We start from the raw sequence: 19,373 nt of genomic DNA on the forward strand, positions 1-19,373 counted from the left end.
TTATACTAGAATTAAAACTCCTCGACAAAAGAAACGAGGAGTGGAAGAAGGGAATACGATTGCGTCCTTGCTTCTTCGCTTATAAATAGTGTCTTGTTCACGTGTTCGGTGTATATAACAAGTTAGAACACTGAAAAACTTGAAAATTGAAAATTTGAATCAAACCGCGGAAAATCCGGCAAAATCAGCTGAGGGCGAAAGTGCTCGGTGCAAATTCGAGTTCGGTGTTTTGAGCTGGTCGCTTCGGTATGAAGCGGTCGGCTCAACTTCCGATGTTTTGGCCTACAGGTGCGCTTCAGGGTTTTCGAGTTTTAGGCCTTTTATCTTACTCCAAAAAAATTTAAATTTTTACAGTAATTTGCTAAGACGTCTATCAAGTAGCCTATAAAATTTCAGATCAATCGGAGCTATGAAAGTCCCTCTACTTCCCTGCAAAGTTTGCAAAACAATTTTCGGACACAATACAAACAACCGAATGGTTAACCCATCAAAACAAAGCCAAAAATTTCCAAATTTTTACTGAAGACTCCTGACAGATCCTACTTGTTCCTGTAAAACTTTAGAGCAATTGGAGCTCTAAAACCTCTCCTTATTGGCTGGTGTTCCAGATATTAAGTGTTTGCAATACTGCAAAAACACACTGGAAATACTCTACTATTTAGGAAGTCAAAACAAATCAAAAACTCGTCAAATTTTTACTACAGACTCCTGACTTAGGATAGATACTCCTGTAAAAATTATAGAATTTTTAGAACTCCCTAAGTAACCTTACTCGTCTGTTTTTCAAGAACATACGGTGTGAAAACTGAAATGCAGCACTGTAAAGATCGTATTTTTTTCACAAGGTAAACCAACTTTGAAAAATCTGAAAATATTCCAGTAAATCAACAACACATTAAATATTATGTCTGAAAATTTTCAGAATTTTCGAAAATTTAGAAATACCTTCACCGCAGTGTTTTTCTCTGTGAATCTGCAGCCCCTATGCCTAAAAAAGCGGTGAACAGTTCCGAAAATTCAAGAAAAAAGAATGAAAAAATTAAAAGGGTGGGTGGGTAGAGAATGGGGATTGCCCTTGGATTCAAGCAATTGAATTCTTTTTCTTGAACGAGATTAAGATAGGCCGCCATTTGATAACCGTAAAAATAGTAGAATCCTAAATATTAATGTTAACAACACTAATACGTAATCCTACCGTTCTTACGTTTAAATCAATTCTTCTTACTCTCAAAACATAATCATACAATACAAGGAGTAAGGATTCATTCCACTCTTAACTGTCTAAACTTAAATTGAATTCAACTAATCAAATCAAAAGAAACAATGGTGAGAGTAATGATTTGATGTGAAATTTCTATACTATCATTATTCCCAACACAAGAACAATAATAAAAACATGTCATTATGGAATAAGTACTTAACTTTATAAATCTAATAGAACAATAAGAACAAGATATGATTGAATGAATAGCAACTATTTTATTTATCTAATGAATGATATTCAATGATTTAAATAACTAATATAAAACAAAGAATGAAACTAATTAATGGAATGAAAACTAAGTAATTAACTAATCTAGATCTATCTTTTTCTAAAACTCCATTAACATTAGCTTCCTAACCTAACTACCATTAACAAAGAGTCAAGCTTTTGTTTTTATACTTTCAGATCCAAAAATCGTGCATGGGCTTGGAGCCATGTTTTGGGCCGGAAAATCGGGCCCAAAACCCAATTTCTTTAGTCCAAAATGGGTTCTTCAGCTGCAGTTGGCTTCGACAGATATTTCATCCACTTTTGCTTCTCTGATTGGGTCAAGTCTTGGACCATTAGAAAGCTCTTTCCGAGCCGGTCATTTTGACATAAGATACTCCCAATTCCGAGGTCTAAGTCCAAAGATACGGCCGGAAGTTTACGAATTTGTGCACTATTTCGCCCGTGTTGACTTTTCAGCTTTTGACCGGGCTTTACAAAGGCTTTGTCTCCTTGAATCTTGGCCTTTATTCACAGAACTCTTTAGCAACCGACCTTTGCTCTTTTATCTCGCTAAAGTGGCACATTTCTACACATAATGGACTTTGAAGCCTGAAATACATAAAAACACATAATCAGTATTAACTCTTAATTATTACTCACATAATTGGTCTAAAAGTATGATGGTTAAGGGGTTAAAACTACAGTTTTGGACTCTTATCAGGAAGCGACTTTACTTCCTCACTCATATAGGTGCCTCTATCAGGAGTGTATTGCATCTTACACCCCACTGGAAAAACCAGCTATAGAAAACATTAAGAGTATTCACTCATCCTTGAAAAGATACAGAAGGTACTACTACATCATAGGGATGGGTACAGAGTTTTCACTCTAGGTGTAGTACCCCCACAAATCACACAGATAACTTGTTTCCCCATTGAACCTTGATCCTGGGATCTCCATTCACAAATGTTGGGTGTCAGTTATCGGTGATTTATATAAATAGGCTTAGTCTTTAATAGACTTTATCCTCATCCCCCTCGATGTACTAAAAACCAGCTCTCTAGCCAGGCCTTTAGTTAAAGGATTAGCTAAATTTTATTTTGACCTCACAAAGTCAATAGCTATGATCCCATCTCTTAACAACTGTCGCACAGTGTTATGTCTTCGACGAATATGTCGAGATTTCCCATTATAGGAAGTATTTTTGGCCCTCAAGATAGCAGCTTGGCTATCATAGTGAATAGAGACAGGTGGAACAGGTTTAGGCCAAAATGGGATATCCATAAAAAAATTCCTGATCCACTCTGCTTCCTCACTAGCTTTATCTAAAGCTATAAACTCAGATTCCATAGTGGAACGGGCAATGCAAGTTTGCTTAGAAGATTTCCAAGACACTGCACCCCCTGCCATAGTGAACACATAGCCACTAGTAGATTAGATTCTTGAGAATCAGCAATCCAATTGGCATCACTGTACCCCTCAAGCACAACTGGATATCTGCCATAATGAACACCATAATTTGAAGTATATTTCAAATATCTCAATACTCTAATAAGAGCATCCCAATGCTCATTGCTGGGATTAATGGTTTATCTGCTTAGTTTGCTTATAGCGTAAGCAATGTCTGGTCTAGTATAGTTCATAAGATACATGAGACTGCCTATAACTCTAGAAAACTCTAAAGGAGATACACCTGATCCAATATTTGTTGTCAAATGTATACTAGGATCATATGGTGTTCTGGCAGGTACATAGTCAAATTGATTAAATCTTTTAAGCATTTTCTCTACATAATGAGATTGAGTCAAAGTAATTCCATCAGAATTATACACAATCTTAATGCCTAGAATGACATCAGCAATACCCAAATCTTTCATGTCAAAATGCTTACTCAAAAAAGATTTAGTCTTATTGACGGTCTCTAAACTGGTTCCAATTATCAACATGTCATCCACATATAAACAGATAATTACACCATATTGTTTCTCAAATTTACAATAAATGCATTTATCTGCCTCATTAATATTAAAATCATTAGAGATTAGCACACTGTCAAATTTCTCATGCCACTGTTTCGGAGCTTGTTTGAGACCGTAAAGAGATTTCTTTAGTCTACAAACTTTTCTTTCAAGGCCTTCTAATACAAAACCTTCTGGCTGATCCATATATATCTCCTCTTGTAATTCACCATTTAGAAATGCCGTTTTAACATCCATTTGGTGAATTACGAGATTATGAGTAGAAGCAAAAGCTATTAACATTCTGATAGATGTGATCTTTGTCACAGGAGAGTAGGTATCAAAGAAATCAAACCCTTCTCTCTGTTTATAGCCTTTTGCTACTAATATCACTTTATATTTATCAATGGATCCATCTGCCTTAAGTTTCTTCCTAAATAACCATTTATTTCCAATAGTTTTACAACCAGGGGGCAGCTTAACCAGCTCCTAAGTGTTATTGGTTATAATGGACTCATATTCACTTCAATTTGGCCTCCCTCCAAAAAATAGCATCAGAAGATGACATGGCCTCTGAATAGGTATGAGGATCATCCTCTACCAAGAAGGTAAGGAAATCAGGTCCAAAAGAGGTGTTAGTCCTAGGTCTCTTGCTCCTCCTGAGTTCAATTTCATCTTCAACAGAAGAATCTTTTCGAACTCTAGGAGCAAGTCTTGAAGAACTTGGAGTCCCTCCAGATCTCTCAATAAATGGGAATTTATCCTTAAAAAGACAACATCCCTAGACTCAATAATGGTATTATCACCAACAAATTAATTTTTAGATTTGAAAACTAAAAACCTGTAGGCGCTGCTATTCTGTGCATACCCAATAAAGACACAATCTACAGGTTTAGGGCCAAGTTTAATCCTCTTGGGTGTTGGTATAGACACATTAGCCAAACACCCCCACACTTTAAAGAATTTATAAGACGGTGTCCTATTTTTCCACATCTCATATGGAGTTTTATCTGTGTCTTTAAAAGGTATCTTATTCAAAATATAACATGCCACTAGCAAAGCCTCCCCCATCGGTTCATAGAAGCCCCAGAGCTATTGATCATTGAATTGATCATATCTTTGAGAGTCCTATTTTTCCTCTCTGCTATCCCATTGGATTGGGGAGCATAAGGGGCAATGGTCTCATGTACAATACCATTATCTTCACAAAATGTATTGAAATGACAAGAATATTCACCTCCTCTATCATACCTAACTATTTTTATTTTCTTGTCTAACTGGTTCTCAACTTCAGTTTTAAAGGAAATAAATCTAGCTAAGCTATCATCCTTACTCTTAAGAAGATAAACATGGCAGAAACGTGAAGCATCATCAATGAATGTAACAAAATATTTATTACCTCCTCTAGTCATGTAACCTTTAAGATCACATAAGTTAGTGTGAATCAATGCCAACAACTCAGTGTTTCTTTCTACCTTTTTAAAAAGTTTTCTAGCATATTTAGATTCTATACATACTTCACATCTCTTATTTTCAAAAATAGTATTCTTGGATATGTTACCTAGATGCATCAGTTTTTTAATCGAAACATTATTAACGTGTCCAAGTCTACTATGCCACATATCAAAGGACTCAACCATATAAGAAGAAGTAGATGCTTTATTAAATTCAAAATCAGTTACATTGAGCTTAAACAAGCCTTCATCTAAATAACCTTTACCCACGAAGGTTCCCCCCTTAGTCAGAACAAATTTGTCTGACTCAAAGACAAGTTTGAGCTTTTTACTTAAAAGGGAACCAGAAACCAGATTTTTCCTAATATCAGGAACATAAAGAACATCCTTCAAATTAAGAACATTTCCAGAAGTGAACTTCAAATTAACAGTCCCTTTTCCTTCAACTCTAGAAGCGGATGAGTTACCCATGAACAGACTTTCTCCTTCTCCTAGAGGAGTGAAGGATGCAAATACACTTTTAGTGCCACAGTTGTGTTTGGTAGCCCCAATGTTTATCCACCAATCAGTCATGTTACTCACCAAGTTAACCTCAGTAACCACAGCAGAAAAGTTACCATCCTGAACTACATTTGTTTGTGCCTTGTCTTTCTTCCCATCATTTGGACCTTTTTTGAATTTACAGTCCGAGGCTATATGACCTCGTAATCCACACATATAGCAATGAATTTCAGGATTGTAAGGTTTCTTTTTGAAGTGAGGTTGGGACTTTTTATTTTTGTTCACATATGGTTTCTTTTTGGCTTGGAATTTAGATGATTTAAACTTATAAGAACTAGCAGCGTTACCTTCAACCAGGTTAGCCTTAGCCTACATTTCTGAAGTCTCCACATTGAGTTCAGCCTTCCTGTTATCCTCCTCAATCCAAAGGTTGACGATCAGATCTTCTAGGACCATCTTTTTTTTTTTATGTTTCAGACTATTTTTGTACTCCTTCCACGAAGAATGGAGTTTCTCAATGATAGAAGCAACCTGGAAACCTTTACAGATTTTATAGCCTTCCTGCATAATCTCATGAATAATGATTTGCAGCTCCTCCACTCGAGAAACAATAGATTTCCCATCTTCCATCTTGAATTCCATAAACTTTCCTACAAGAATTTTTTTCGAACCTGCATCTTCAGTAGCATACTTTTTATCAAATAAATTCCACAACTCTGTCGCAGTCGTACACACAGCATAGACATCATATAATTCAAGAGAAAGACAGTCAAGTAAAGCAATAAAAGATCATAAATTGCGATACTAAATAAAAGATCAGAAAGTAAAATTTTCGTCTTAAGATTGTGATATCTAGTAAAGCAAAACAGAAATAAGATCGTATTAGAAACTTATCACTGAGGATTTTGCTCGGCACAATTTCCTTAAGATGAAAAACACCGCCGGTAAGTTATTTGTAAACCTAAAGCGACGCCTCGAGGATCTAACAACAATGAAAGAGTCAGTCACAAATGACAAACTCTCTGGAGCTCTCAGTACTCCAGACATGGTTTTCTTTATTTTGGAAGAGAAAAAGAATCGGATCTTCTTTGAAACAGGAAAACGTTTTGTTTTATAGAAACTCGAAGTTGCAACTGAAGGCAAGAATCACGCTCGATCCTAGGGCAAGAAAGGCGTGATTTTGTTTTCTGGAAACAACTATTTTGAAACCAACCAAAAGAGAAAGAGATTTTTTGCACCCCCCCTGTGCGCGACGTATGTGGGCCACACACGCGCACTAAGGTTTTCTGGAGCTCCCACCTCTCGAGAGCCCCCAAACCAAGGTGGCCTTGTGTGCGCGCGAGCACCTCCTTATATCTCTCTACATTATCCTTCCATAAAGACACAAAACAATATAAACTTAAAAGACTTAAGTTTAGTAACCAATGTGGGACTAAAGGCCCCACATTAGAGAGTAGTAGAGACATAAAGTCATGGGTTCAAACCCATGAGGACACAATTTCATTCAAGATTCCAACACAAATAAGCTTGCTAAATTTTCATCTTTCAGGAATGCTTGAGAGAAACACCTTGGAGTGTTGCATTTCCTGTTCTAGTAGCAATTGTTATAAAATGGGTTAGATAAACGAATAAAGCAGAACGACAGAGGAAGAACGGACTGTCAAAGCATGTGAAAACATTGTCCTTAAGAAGAGATTCCGCCCCCTTAGATGGTGTAAAAGCTTCACAGGCGTCTCTATTCACATAATTCAATGACAGAAGTAGACTAAGATACACTTCAATAATCTAATATACTAGAATAACAACACAACTTTCTCTGGCGACCTAACATAATCTCTAACAACTGCTTGTTTCCAATTAATGTTTGTGTAGTGATCAAGAAAGATTGTCAAAAGATAATGACGATTTGAGATGAAAGAAAGCAAGATTTTTATTCATTAACAATGGAGGTTACACACTCCTCTTTCTCGCTCTGGCCGGTTTACAAGATTTTAGTGGGAAGAAGATAATGAATCTCTCTCTCCTGCTTTGGCCATTTTATAGGATTCTTTCTTCACCAAGCTCCAATCACTCCTTGACGCGTGTCCATCTTCTTCCTCTCATTTCCTTTATTCCCGTCTTTTCATGTAATATTTAACTCGAGAGATATCGACTCTTATGTGGATATCTCGATATTAATTGAAAAATATTGGCTGAAATATCAGTTGATGATATTTACCCCGGCATTTTGTACAAAGTTTTCAACCCGGCATTTTCATACGTATGGGTCAGGTGGTTATATCAATAGTTTGGAATTGATAATCTCACGCTTCAATATTCTATCCCAAAGCACAAAACTTGTAGGCTGAGTATGCAAAAGGTTTTAAAACTAGTTGGACAAATTGTATAAAACAAGTATTACTAAATGTCTTTGGGAATGGGGAATGAGTAAAAAAAACCGCTTCTCCTTCTTGCCTCTTTTGATTCCTTGCTACAAAATCAATCAAGGACTTGTGCGATGATGTGTTTAGGGCTCTTTATGTAAGTGACACTTTGAGATAATGATTTACAAGGCCGACCTGATGATTTGTACCTGTTTTCAATTATGTAAAGTCTTAAAGGCTCGAAGCTTAACACGTCCTATGTATTGCTACTTCGCTACAAAAAAGATCAATCTGGAACCATGACACGACTGCCTGCTAATTATCCGGATATTATGTTATCTTTAGCAAAAAAAATCCGGATATTCCCGTTTATGTAAAAATATCAAAATCCTGATACGAGATGAAAATCAAGGTCGAATATATCGGTAAATAAGGATATATTTTTGGGTTCCGTGTATTCGAGGCAGGCCCATAAAATCTGTTCAGTCTCGACTGAATTTCGTCAAAACCTACTAATCTCTACACTATATGATAGCCGGGTCTTTAGGAAGCACTTTTATCAACCGAATAGTATCTCTATTAGTAAAGTACACCATAATTAACCTGACCTTTTAAATTAGACCAACCTTTTATCTACCACTAAATACCCTTGATTAGATATTAAAATAAAATATTCAATGCCTTTAAAAAGGACTATTCTGTCATTTCAACTTTTATTTCCATTTATACCCTTAAGTTATAACACCATCACAAAGGAGTTTTGTGTAAATTCAGGTTGAAAACCAAATGCACGCACTATATGACTATATGAATTATGCGCCTATATTTATTAGTCATTAATTAAGACTTAAATTACCATAAATACACTAATCCTTTCCCTTTTCCTCTCCTCTCAATCTCTACATTATCCCATCTTTTTGCAAGCGGTAGGTAAAAAAAAAAATCATTATTATCTCTTGCCTCTTGAAATACTTGGGATCAATGACCTTCTCTTATTTGTCTCTTAAATTAAAAAATAACCTCTAATCACTTAACCTCCGGTCTCTTAACCTCAACAAACAATTCAGAAACTTAGCTACATAACTACGATAGTAAAGATTGGAAGCTTCAACTCTTGCCTCCAATTGCACGAATAACCTTGATGAACACCGATGTTGAGGACGTAGAGAAAACTACCCTCTGTGATGATGAATGAGTGCATTCGGTCAAGAAGTTGATGGATTCTTTCAACCCTTCACTCAAAATGGACAAAATGGTTACTTTGGTTAGCTCGACGGATATGAATATGAAGTGGAAGAAGAAGTTGCTCTTGAATCTCGGGTTATCAAGGATTTGGATCGAAGATAAGTCTATTGATGAGGATGATAGAGAGTTTCTTTTATTTAATGTACACGGTGACACCCTTGATTTGATTATTGACTATTGCGAGAAGCATGTTTCCGGTCGTAAAAAGTAAAATGTGCTTCTTCTTCTTCTTCTTCTAATGGTTTGAAGAGCTTAAGGAATGGGATGATGATTTCATTGATCTCGATCCGAATACTTTGGGTTCTCTCCTTAAGGCAAGTGTTTCTTTATTTTTAAGTCCTACATTAATGGATTTGTGAAGATAAAATATTTATTGCATATACATTTTCGAGACAAAATCAGATTGTAAAAGATTAGATCGAACATTTTTCAATGTACCAATCTAGACTTTCACTGCAGAGTTTACATGCCTCATATGTATTTGTTGGTTAGAATGTTTCTGCAATTCTACTCACTTATTATTTAATCATCACATGTTACATTTTGCATCCGTTATATTCTTTTTTGTGCGATTACGTGCATGATTTAAAAGTGGAGATTGCGGCTACCAATATAACATATTATGGCGATGATATATAGATTTGGTTAGGGTGTTGTCATATGTGTTCATCGAAAGTGATTGGCTTAACGTTATAGTCTTATAGACTACCCACTTTGATTATGTTTTGTAAGGGGTGCACAGCTTGGTTTGGGTTGGGTTCGGGACTAAATCGACGTCCAAACTGCCCCTATAACTGAACAGAACCGATACTGGCCTTCTGTCGTTTTCAGGGCTTTCAGGGGTGGAGGAGTGGGGCATGTAGTAGGTATGGACGTATGGTTGTTGTTAATTTGAGGAGGGAGGATGGACTGATTGGGGGGGGGGAGGGTGCATCGGGGACAGAAGTAACACTTCTCTGATGTTCCACCATGGTGTGGTGGTTCCTAGGGTTTTGCACTCTTTATGTTTTCGCTTTCAGCCCTTCTTTGGCTACTGTACTTTGTTTGTTTTCTACGTGCGTTTGCTTTTGTTTCTACCTTATTTCGACACGGGGGGATTGGATGTACTTATTTAAACCGACTTCCGAACTGCCCCTATAACCGAACCGACCCGAAACTGACCTTCTGTTGTTTTCAGGGCTTTCAGGGGTGGAGGAGTGGGCCATGTTGTTGGTATGGACGTATGGTTGTTGTGGATTTGAGGAGGAGGAGGGACTGAATGGGGTGCATCAGGACAAGAAATGACACTTTTCTGGTGTTCCACCATGGTGTGGTTGTTCCTAGGTTTTTGCACTCTTTATGTTTTCGCTTTCAGGCCTTCTTTGGCTACTGTACTCTGTTTGTTTTCTTCGTGCGTTTGCTTTTGTTCCTACCTTATTTTGACACGGGGGGATTGGTTGTACTTATTTTGGGTTTGGTCTTTCTTAGCTAATGGTCTTGGTGTTGATGTAGTGTCTACAATTATTCCACTTTACTGTCTCTTACTTATCAACAAAAAACTTTTGATTAATGTATCCAGTGTACAACGCTTTTATAAAAAACATATAAATTGTCCGTGGTATAAGAAGGATATTGCATAATTGGAATTGACATGACATGGTAAATTAGCAAATGATCTTGACTGTTTATGTGCTATGACAGCATGATGGGCATATATTCTTGATTGCCCTCAATTGCTTACGAACTTTAGAGTCGCATGTGTTTTTACTTACCCATATGATCACTTATCATTTATCGTGTATTTAATAAATTATGTCTTTTAATTGATAAATTTTCTCAATTTTGGAATCTCTGAGGGCTACTCGGTGAAGTTTAGCAAAGAGTTGCTACTGAGCCGGTAACACTTAAATTAGAATTGTGCATTCTTACGCAAAATGCTGGCGATATAATTTAGGCTTTATAAGTCTTAAGCCTTTTATCCAATTGAACTTTAACCATCTTTGTCTCCTCTGCTTAGGTCCGCAACTCTGAGAATCTACTAGATGGCTACAACTCCTCCCCAACTTTTGATGTTCATCGGCCGTAGCGTTTGAAAGATTTGGGAGTTCCTTGATTGATGGAAAATGATAAAAAAGTGCCGAAAAGGCGAGGCGTATACAAAGGAGCTTGAAGATGTAAGTAACCTATGGACTTTACTACATCGCTTATAATATGTTACTAACGGTCTAAAGACATTAGTATTGAATAAATACGTTTGGGAGAAACTTCCAAACTCATAGTTTACTTTTATTTTCTTTCCATTTTCCCTTTCTTCTTTAATTGCAAGTTAACTTGCGGTCATTGAAGAAGGATCGTGAAATATTAATCTGTTTCGACATTTTAAAAGTAAATCTTGAAGAGATTGCAAACTTTTAATTACCAAAATCATTGGTTCAAGACTTGGGCCGAATATTTCATGGTTTCTATCTATCGTTTCAGAAAAAAAAATGGTTCAAGATGGACTTCTCCACATGTTGTTCTGTTTTGCTTGCAAGCAAGCATTTCCAGGATTTTGTGATACTTGGTGTTCATTGCAGCCACTTTGACAAAATATTTGGACAAAAATGCATGCTCATCTTCTAAGTCATTCCAACCTGTTTTTTGTTTTTATTGTGTTTATGTAGCCTACATCAACATGTTATATAAACTCAAGCTATCTGTTCATGAAGTATTTTATATTTTATATTTATTATTGGTAACTTATTCACACAAGAAATAGCTGGATTTTGTAGTTTAACACTGTTGCAATACCAGATCTGATTTTATTCTTGCAGCTATGTAAAATGTAGAAAAAGAGACACGAGTAGGCCAAGGAGCTACTGCTTCGTGCTATTGTTAGCAACAATAATCTGTTGATGTTGAATCATCCCATATATGAGGAGAATATATCCTTCTATATATATACTTTTCATATATATGTACTTAAACAAATCATTTTTCGTAAGGTGTGAACTTGGTTTTCCTTGACGGAGACTCAAACATCCACATGGTCCGAGGTTTGCATTTCGCGATATCATCTCGGTGCTACAAAATTGATCGGCTGATATAACCTTTGAATTTGAAGGTACAATTCATGTTCATGCATTTTTTCATCCCATTTTTGTGCGAATTCGATGTGTCAAACTTATTGCTATTGCTAATTATACACACTTCTTTCATACGTAGGTCGAATTTTGTCCGTATCAAATTTTGTTTTGTGCGATACTTGAACTGGCAGAGGTTCTTTACAAGAAAGATTTGCTATAGAGAAGCACTGCATTTTAAGTGCTTCTGTTTTACACAGACGTTACTTAAAGGTTCGCCATTTGTCATTGATTTTATTAGGTTCACCTTTTGGTTGACTCTTGCTATACCTTTGTTAAGTTCCTTGGTTGTGGCATCAGCATTGACCAAAAGCACAGAACAATGTCATTTGGGCTTAATAAGATAAAGTCACTTAAACTTGAGTTTTCGTACCTGGTAGAAGTATTAAGATTAAATGTTTGAACATAATCAATCCCATTGGTAGAAGTATTAAGATTAAATGTTTGAACATAGCAATGCTATCATTAGGTTTTGGGTACTAATCCAATGGCCATCTTGGTGAAGTATTGAAATGCGATCGATTATTAGCATTATCAAGCAATGAGATAAGATTATGTATCTAGCAATGAGATCGATTATTAGTGTCTATAATGGACTACTACATGGATTGAAAAACTTCATGCATTTTTCTTTTATCAAATAATCAAAAAGAAGAAAAAGGAGATGGAAGGAGTACCTTGACCATTGATGGGTAGAAGCTAGCTCTGAGGGTGTAAGATACGACCCTCTAGAGGAGGTCTTTGATAGGGATAAAATTGTTGCCCGATTCCTGCTTTCTTTTGTTAAAAGATCGGTTTAGGACAACCTAAAATTATGTGGATTTGGAATCGATTTTTTGCAGGTGAAGTGGAGGCTACACTTCCGTGGTAGGTATGCTACTACAATTCAGCCCCTCTTGGCCTTTTGCCGGGTAAGTGACTATACCCGGTACTTACAAGTGACTATAGCCGTGTTACTTGCACCGGTGTCTCCAACTCTTCACTCAAATTCAAGCCAAGACGGGTTCTTTCATAATTGAGTAATAATCTTATGGTTTTACCTTCCATCGGATTTGGTCCTATTGCAGATGCGGGATTATCGAAAGGCTTTATCGACTTCGAGAGATATTTGTTCTTGATTATCTTTTCGTGAAATCCAAGGTCCGTGGTTTTGTGACTTTTGTCAATATATGTTCTTGAGGTATTTGAACAAACATCTTCAAGAAACTGATCTTTTTTTTTTGCCCCTTTCTTTGTTGTTGTTGTATTAGGATAGTTTAAAAAGATGAATACTTCGAAGAAAACAATTCAGCCTAATGGGACCCAAGAATCTGCAAGGTAATATTTTTGATCTTCTACTTGATGATGTGGGTGTGTTTTGGATTGAGCTGTAAAACTAAAACTAAACCCACAGTTCTGATTTGAATTTTTTTTTGTTTGGTTTGTGGTTGATTAATAAAGGTGGTGCAAGAGTGGGATTAAACCGGAGACTTTTTGAACGTGATTACGTAGAATTTCGGATCAACCATTGTCGAGAACCTCGAACTTATAAGCAGCTGTCTTTGTGTACATTCCTATGATGGGAGAGCTGCGTGGAGGTGCATGGGTTGTTGTGATGACAAGATCAATCCGCACCACATTGAGATGTATCTTTGAAAAGGACTGCGAAGGGAAATGTTCTTGAACCGAAGGAATGATCGAGATTAAATTCGGAAGAAGGAACTACTAGAGTGCATGGGCGGGCTTGATCAACATTTAATCAATTTGAAAGTAAGACTTGAGGATGCTATGCAAGAGCAGATCACGATCCCGCTTGAAGCGGCTCTTGCCAATATACACTCAGATTGCTACACGATTTGCGAGTTACATGATACTTCTCGGGATGGCCGCTAAAGGAGTAATCGGAGAAGTTGTTATTTGGAAAGATTCACGATCTTTCTTCTACAAAAGATTAAACCGGAGACGGAAGAGTCATTGGTCAAGATTGTTAGAAATGCAGTTGGTGATGAATTGTCTTATAGATCGTGAAGGACTTGATCAAGAAATGGTTCCTTGCGTCAAAATCCACGAAGTTGAAGATGATCGTGGTTAAATGATGCAGATTTTTTCACCGGAGGGATGATCCCGCAATTATGCGAGAATACTTGCGGAGGTGAGGGTCCAAAAGGTATTGCCGGTTGTCAAGTATTGGTGAATCCACTTTGGATTTACGAGCTCTACCTCAAAGTCTCGGTGCCCTTCTAAGCAAGGTAAAGAATGGCTAGCTTAGGTTTTGTGTTGTAGATCAAGATCTTTTTCTCATCTCTATGAACCATTACAATTATCTTACGGATTCTAATGCAGGTAGAGCCATCAAGCGGGACCAATTGATCGAGGAGCTCGGAAAGTACTTTCGGTGATAAGTTCCTATATCCTTTTAGCCAATGGTTTGTTTGGCTATTGACATAATAAGATATTCTGTAGAGTAAGCCCATTTTTCACAGAATTAGAAATCAGCCCATATGGTCAGGATCAAAATTATTTCCATGGGAACTTTAGCAATCCTAGAGGTACAATTGTTAATTCTAGATCAGCACCTTCTTACAATGAAATGTGGAAAAAACAGAATTACAGAGCACAAGAGAGGTATCAGTATCAAGAACGATACCACTTACAGACAGGAAAGTCGTCTTTGACAATCAAAGATGGTCCAACATACCAGCACTCTGTCACTTTGTTGCAGTGGTTCTTTAGTATTTTCATTGGGTTTTTAGGCATGCCAATTGCTGCTGCTGTCAAAATGATCCCCGTAGGATCAACATAAGCACTATTAGAGAACGGAAGTGCTTTTGATTTTTGTAAGAGGCCTTCCCTTGCATACCGGTTTACGGTGTCCGGGTTTTCAAGCAAGTAATGGTTCTCTAGGACTGAAAATGCATGCTTGGCAAAGAGGGTCGAAGAAGCGAATCGGTCGGTGAACTTTTTAATATCCAGCTTTTTGATTGAATTCATATGCCGTTCTCAACAGTTCTAACATAAAGAAGTGTAAAGATTCTTCGTCAACAACCTTTCTACTGGTAGTTCTGAGAACTATTTTCCCCTTCCTAATAGCATTATGGACTTATTGTGATGTGTTATTCTAGATTTCTGGTTTATTGTAATTATTATGGGTTTTGCAAATGGCTTAGAAGTGATTTTTATGTAAAAGTAAAACACTTGGAATATTTACAAAGGGCCACACGATCTCAATAGTTCTATGTTAGGGAAAGTACTACTTTAAAGTTTAAAGACCTGTTGTTTTGTGCCTTGGGATTATTCGAGGTGCACCATCAGCTGGCCTGGACACCTGGTGGGCAGAATAAACAAATAAGAGACCTGTTGTTTCCAAAATTTACATTCGTTCCCCGGAAATTGGTATCCTTTTTAACAGGAGTTCATTTTCTTTTTGCTCGGTAACATGAGGCAATTGAACAACACGAGTGGTCAGGGCTTGAAAGATTGATGTGCACAGCTGTGTCATAAAATTCCAAGGTAGAATTGAAAGGTTAACTGATAGTTTGATTACTTTGATACAGTACTCAATTGATCCACAAACTGTCAAAACATGTCAAGTTTGATACCCTTTTTAGTCGTTTTTTCTTTAAAGTTTGATATGCAATCAAACCTCCACATAAGCGTAAGCGCAATGGCTGAAGACAAAATCTATACAACCTTTCCAGGCCAGCTTAACCATTAACCCTTGAAAATTGATTACCTTGCTCCAAATTAACCTTGGTATTTGACAACTTAAGGTCGCTGGTTCAATCTTATTAATGTCCTCAATTCAAGTTATTTTGAACCTATATGGTTTCAAGTCTTATTTAAATTCGTCCTTTAACATGTTTTTATAGGACAAAATTTTAGAATATCTATTTCTATAGCTGATTCAATTTGACGCCAGAAGGCGTGCACATATGCTAGTATTTTTAATCTCTCTATTTTAAGATTTTAGAACCATCTCTTTTAATTATTCTAATCAATTCCCTCATTTTTAAACAATTTACAAATAACTCCCTCATTTTAGTGAAATTAGAATTAGTTTCATATTATTTAAAATAATTTAGAAAATCTCTTTCAACCCCTCCACTATATATGATAGCCGGTCTTTAGGAAGCACCCTTATCAACCGAATAGTGTATTTTTAATCTCTCTATTTTAAGATTTTAGAACTACTTACTTTAATTATTCTAATCAATTCCCTCCTTTTTAAACAATTTACAAAAAACTCCCTCACTTTAGTGAAATTAGAATTAGTTTCATATTATTTAAAATAATTTAGAAAATCTCCTTCAACCCTTCCAAATGTTTTTATATTATTTTTTAGATTAAAACTATAATTGAAAAAATCATATTATCCGAGAGATGTTAGAGTGACAGATTTAAAGACTTTAAAAAACACTGATGCCTAGCACAGTTTGCATACTTGTAATAATAAATAAGTAAGACAGAGTGTCCATTTAAAGACCGACGAAAGAGAGGTAATTTTATTATGAGTTAATAACAACAGATTATTAGCGATTAAAATAATAGAAAAATCTCTTAAATTAATATATATTTATTAATAGAATGGGCCACGTAGGGGTGTTCATGGGTCGGTTCTGGGTCGGTTCTTACCGGTTTCGGTTTTGGGTCTATTTTTAGCAGTTCCTATCGGGTTCGGTTCTTTCGGGTTTTTTCTTATATTTTGAAAACCCAGACCCAGACCCATTAATTAAGTTGGTTTCGGTTCCGGTTTCGGTTCCTTATCGGGTTATACATTTTTATTGCTAAAATTATTTTTTTTAGTTATATAACCGATATAAAAGTTGGTTTACGATGACTATAACACTTGTCATCGATATTTTTGTCCTCTCATAATAAGTAGTGGTCCTAAATTCAATAATAATATTTGAAAGTTATCTAAAAATTTTAAATACATTCTCATACATTATATGTATGTGTATATTTTAAATCGAACATATATATATTATACTATACGTAATGCGTCATATATAGAATAAATACCACATCTCTATTAGTAAAATACACCATAATTAACCTGGCCTTTTAAATTAGACCAGCCTTTTTTCTACCACCTAATACCCCTGATTAAATACAAAAAAATATTATTCAATGTCTTAAAAAAGGACTATTTCGTCATTTAATTTTTGATTTCTATTTATACCCTTCAATTACAACACACAGACAAAGGAGTTTTATGTAAATTCAGGGCAAAAACCCAAATCCACGCCTATATTGACATGTACGCGGTGTTACCTTGCCATTAATACCCACTTAAATACCATTAATACCCACTTAACTACCATTAATACTGAGTTCTTTCAACTTTCCCTCCTTTTTTCATGAACTCTTTCCAGTACTGGTTTTTGCTTTATGCTTCCAATTTCGGTTATTGTAACTAGATCTGGCAGTGAAGGTTATCAAACTTTCATTGAGTTCTGAAATTTTATGATTCTATATTGTATAGCTGACATATTTATGTTCCCTGTTTTTGCTCATCTGCCTGAAACAAGATACATCGGGCTTAATATCTTCTTGAAATCGGTAATTGTTTGTTAAGAAGCAGGATGTTTCTCCATATGAATGTCAAGGAAATTTGTAGTAAAGGTGGATGGATATTTCATGAAAACAGCTTAACCGATGGTTGGTAATCCTTTGTCATGTTTATTTTTTCAAGGAGAAGAAGTTGGAATGGGGCAAAGGTTTGGCTCAAAAGCGGGAAGCTGAAGCCAGGGAGCACGAATTAGAACTTGAGAGGGAGAGACCATTTGCCAGGACCAAGTAAGCTTACACCATCTTAATCATGGTCAATTTGCAGTCCTTCACCTTATCTTATGTAGGTAGCTAAGCCACGCATAAATCAGTTGGGAGAAATTAATGATATTTTTAGTATATGCTTATCAGCTTATGGTTTTTGAGTTAACATGCACCTCATCGTCATTTTTAGTAGGCTTTAGAGCGTTACTTAAATATATACGCGATAAAAATTGGGATGGTTCCTTAAGTCCGTACCTATCACGGGCATAAATACTATCCTAATTGTATGTAGACATTGACCACATAAATGATCTTTATTTAGAGATGATCCAGGAACTTGACAAAATGTTGAAGGAAAGGGTTAGATGGGGAGATCCAATGGCTCACTTGGTAAAGGTAATAAAATAAGTTTTTCTTTTAAGTAATAACAAGTTAGCAACACACCGGTAGTTTAAAAAAAACTGTGTGTCATCCATGTATACAAGATCTTGGCATATTGAAAGGTTATATACCTCAAGTTTTGGTATTTCACCATGTAGGATCTTGTTAGACGGCTTTGTAAAGTTCACTTTGGTTTTTTTCTATTGATGATTTAACATGGTTACCAATGTTCATGTTCTTTTTATCTTTTGCAGAGGAAGCATTCGACCTGATTTTGGAAGATTTGGCGACAATGAAAAGATGAAAGAATCTGGATTTATTATTCCTCAAAAGGTTCCTAATCATATTTGGATAGTAAGAAGAATAGATGCCGCACCAAAACCGTTATGGCATAAAACACGGGAGGCATTGGGATGGGGTTGATCATTAGCAATGGTGTGTTCCCATCTACCTTGAGTTTAGAGTCCGATTTATTTTAGTGATGAGTATATACACTTTCCTGTTAATCATTGTTGTGGTACATATAAAAGGAGTGGGAGCTTGATTATGTTTTGCATATTCTTTCTCTTACAAGTAAGAATATGATCGTCATATCTGAAGTTGTCTTTTTAGGTGTGATATATTTTCTTCTTTCTAGGGAAAGATTTGTCATGGTAATGTGCACATAAAGTTGCCATGGTTATGATCTATGGTGTAAATCGGAAGAATCATTAAATAATCCCGATAGATCTTTTTAAAGGGGTTCAAAAGATTCCAGTTGTCTATTATCTGCTTTAGGTTGTATTTTGAAATCTTTGAATCATAAGTATTTTCTGGTGATAATGTCTTTGAGTTTTTGTCTATAGGTCACTACCCCTATTCATTTAAGTAATTTCAAGAAATGAATACATGTGGACATGTGTTGTTGTGTGTATGTATTGTTGTGCAGCATATCTAAGTATCTCTACTGCCTTCTCTTAAAATTGTACTTTTATTTTGGTCTGTCTGACAAATGACTGGAAGAGAAAGCAATACCAAAAGCCGTACCCCCACTAAGTTTGAGTTTCTGGGGATACTTAGGACCTTAACCTATAGTTGTCGGGTGTGATATTATTCCAGAGAAAAATATCGACTGCCAGAAAGGAAGACTAAAATAGTGTTTT

The sequence above is a fragment of the Coptis chinensis genome, chromosome 3 (assembly GCF_015680905.1).
Source record: "Coptis chinensis isolate HL-2020 chromosome 3, ASM1568090v1, whole genome shotgun sequence".
Taxonomy (NCBI): Eukaryota; Viridiplantae; Streptophyta; class Magnoliopsida; order Ranunculales; family Ranunculaceae; genus Coptis; species Coptis chinensis.